Here is a 3,416-nt window from a genome sequence, read left to right as displayed (position 1 = left end):
TAAAATGTTAATCCACCCTCCATCACTGCCTTTGGTTTATTTTCAAACATCTGTGATGTGAACAACTTTGTGCTCTGCATCTTTTGGGGTATGGACAGGTGGTCATGCTCTGCCCCCGGGAAGTCCTGTGGGTCAAGTGGCCCTGAGAGGAGAGGGAGCTAGAGGACCTGAGGACTAAGGGTACCTTTGGGTAGATTTCTAAGGGTGACCCCTCACACATCCCTGAACCCACCATGTGATTTCCACCAACCCAGCAGCACCTACCCTAGGCAACGGCAAGGGCACACCTATTCCCGGAGGAGCTCAGCCCCTAGGACTCAGGCCCAGGGAGCCTGCACTTCTGGAAGTTCTTAGCCCAAACCTTCACGCTACGCAGTGGTCTCAGGTGTGCTATGCCTGATATCTCTAGCTCATTGCTGCTGAATATGGGTCTGAGGGAGTAACATCTGCTCCAATAAAAAACTTGTTAAAGATGCCATTTCATAAGCCCCACAGGAGGATCATGACTTAGAGTGGGGCCCTGATTCCCCTCAAAGTTGTACGCACTTTGAAGCTGCAGAAGAAATGTTTGCTCCGTGGTTCCCATGCAGCTTCCCCTTAGTACTACATGATGAGTATTTAGAAATAACATCACCTGTGCCCTCCCCACAGAGTCTGTCTATTGATCTGGGTGGGAGCATCCGTGTTGTTTTAACTCCAGATGGTTCTAAGGTGAGGCCAGGTTTTAGCCCGAGGGCTGCTGGGTAATTGGTGAGAGCTGCTTCCAGCCTTTGGTCCTTCTTCTTTGGGGAGGCATCGGTGTCTGCTCTGCACGGGACTGGAAAGGGCAGGGCAGTGTAGCCCACTTTGTGCTGTAGCGGAGTTTTTGGGCAACTGCGTGAGGGGAGAGTGTGTGTAGACAGGAAAGAAAAAGCTCACAGTGTGTCTCCATTCAGGGGTCATCGTTCCTGAATCTCTCTTTTTCACGAGGTTGGCATTTCAGCGTTTCGAGGTGCTTTTGTCTGTGGCTGTGTGGGAACAGGTGAAGGAGCTGTGCTGATGGTGCTGAAGGCATAGTCTCAACATGCTGACGTGGTGCCTCGACATAATGTCCAGGAGAAGACGACCAGAGCAGGAGGAAGATGAGGAGGGAATGGCAGCTTCCCAGGTGACTGTCCTGTCCTGGGTCAGAGGCTGTGTCTGCTTTTCCTCCTGAAATTTCGCGGATTGCGAACCTACAGACCTTTACTTTTCTGCTCCTAATGTTCCTGCCTTGCAAAGTTGTTTCCTTCTTAGGATGGTCAAGGTCCGCTCTTTAGAATACCTCTCCCCTGGGATCAGAGCCTTTTCCCCACTGTCTGCATTCCAGACTCCCTACAGAGCATGGAGAATTCTCACTATGAATAAATGACATTCAGCTACTGAACTTATTCTCTTTGTGAAAGATCAACATGGGAAGGCAGTGATATCCAAACTGCCCTATGGCATAATTTCAGATGTTAAGATATTAGTGAAGAGGGGGAAAGTGAAATGATTAATGTACATCTGAATGCAACAGAAACGTCAGTTTATCACAGCAGGATTAAGAAAATGCACTTTTAAATGGGATGGCATTAGTGGTCCAGATAACTCGAAGTTCTGGAAAAAAAAAAAAGTAATTAGGAGAGCCTTGCTCTCTATATTGATAAGAAAGACTGACTATTTAAATATACGATTAGAGGGCGGGCGGGCGGGCGCGCAGCAGGGTCTCTGTGGCCGAGGCGCCCGAGGCCCGGAGCAAGGCTGCCCCAGCGCCGCACCGTGGACTCTCGACCCAGGAGTATGAGCTCGACGGCGACGTGCGCCCGGGCTCGCCTGGCTCTCTGGACGCCTCGCCGGCCCCGCTGGGGCAGGAACCGGCCCATCAACATGAACCCTTATGCCAGTAAGAAGAGTGTGGCCGAGAGCATGCGGGACATCGCACTGCTGATGGCCAGCACCTCCCAGCTGAAGGCTGTCATCAAGCAGGGCCCTGGCTTTGCCTTCTTCGTGCCCCTGGTGGTCCTCATCTCCATCTCCCTCACGCTGCAGATTGGTGTGGGCGTGCTGCTCATCTTCCTTGCCAGGTGTCACCTCAACAACCCTGCCAGGCATGCCAAGCTGGACCTCCTCAACAGTCTGGCCACTGGCCTGGTCTTCACCATCATTGTGGTCAATGTCTTCATCACTGCCTTTGGCGTCCAGAAGCCCACAGTGGACGCCAAAGCAGTAGGGGCACCCCAGCAGTAGGGGCTCAGATGCCCCTGGATCGTGCCCGGCCGCAGCTGCCTAGACCCAGGAGGTGCCTCACCCTGGAGGCCCACCCTCCTGCGCGGGCGTTCCCCCGAACCGCCATAGCCCAGGCTGGCCCCACTGGACTGCATCCAAACAAGCCGCACACCGTCAGGCCACTCTGGCCAGCACAGGGCCTGCTCTGCCCTCAGCTGCTCCTCCTTCTGGAGCATGGCGTGCGAGGCCCAGAAGGCAGAACTGGAGAGCCCCCAGCAAGGGTCGTCGCTGCCATGGACATGCTGCAGGCCCAAGGATGGGGGGCAAGGGGCTGGCGCCATCTCAGGACACTTCCAGAGGGATGAGGAGATGCCTGCCCTCTGCCAGCGCAGCAGTGTCCTGGCCTTGTGTGCTGCCCAGCCTGGGGGACCCGTGACCTCTGCACTTCCTGACCCAGGACTGTAGACCACCAGCGACCCTGTGGGCCCCCCTCCACCAGCAGTGACTGGGCAGCGTCCTGGCCTCTCCTTGGCGGACCGAACCCCTGCTTTTCTAAGTACAAGTAACCAATAAAGCTGATGCTCCTCCTAAAAAAATAAAAAATAAAATTACTCTTAGAGTCAGAGAACATGGGAGGTATCTGTGGACTGAAATTCACATAAAACTTACATTTTTTTCATGATAGTTTTAGGTTATGACTTTATTATGTATTTTTGCCCAGGATACCGCAGCAGTGATAATGTGTCTTGTGTGCTTCAGTCACCTGATAATCATTTGTCCCATTACACCTGATGTTCACTGGTTCAGGTGCTTTCTTCAAGATTCCTCCCCTATGAAGTTTATATATTTTATCTTTAGTAAATGTTTGGTATGATTCACTGAAAAATGTGCATAAACCATCAAGGTAAATCTGGAAAATCTCATTTCTTGTTAGTTTTTTTTTTTTTGAAAGTTGAAGGCAAGCTTTTTTTTTTTTTTTTAATTTATTTTATTTATTTATTTTATGGCTGTGTTGGGTCCTCGTTTCTGTGTGAGGGCTTTCTCTAGTTGTGGCAAGCGGGGGCCCCTCTTCATCGTGGTGCGCGGGCCTCTCACCACCGTGGCCTCACTTTGTTGCGGACCGCTGGCTCCAGATGCGCAGGCTCAGTCACTGTGGCTCACGGGCCCAGCTGCTCTGCGGCATGTGGGAT

General features: G+C 52.2%; 1 pseudogene; it reads left to right on the top strand.

Annotated features, from left to right (window-relative positions):
* Window positions 1-1,087: 1,087 nt before the first annotated feature.
* Window positions 1,088-2,247, top strand: LOC133105037 (ninjurin-1-like; annotated as a pseudogene).
* The last annotated feature ends 1,169 nt before the right edge of the window (window positions 2,248-3,416 follow it).

This window comes from Eubalaena glacialis, chromosome 14, assembly GCF_028564815.1.
Source record: "Eubalaena glacialis isolate mEubGla1 chromosome 14, mEubGla1.1.hap2.+ XY, whole genome shotgun sequence".
Lineage (NCBI taxonomy): Eukaryota > Metazoa > Chordata > Mammalia > Artiodactyla > Balaenidae > Eubalaena > Eubalaena glacialis.
This window is presented reverse-complemented; position numbering and strand designations above follow the sequence as displayed.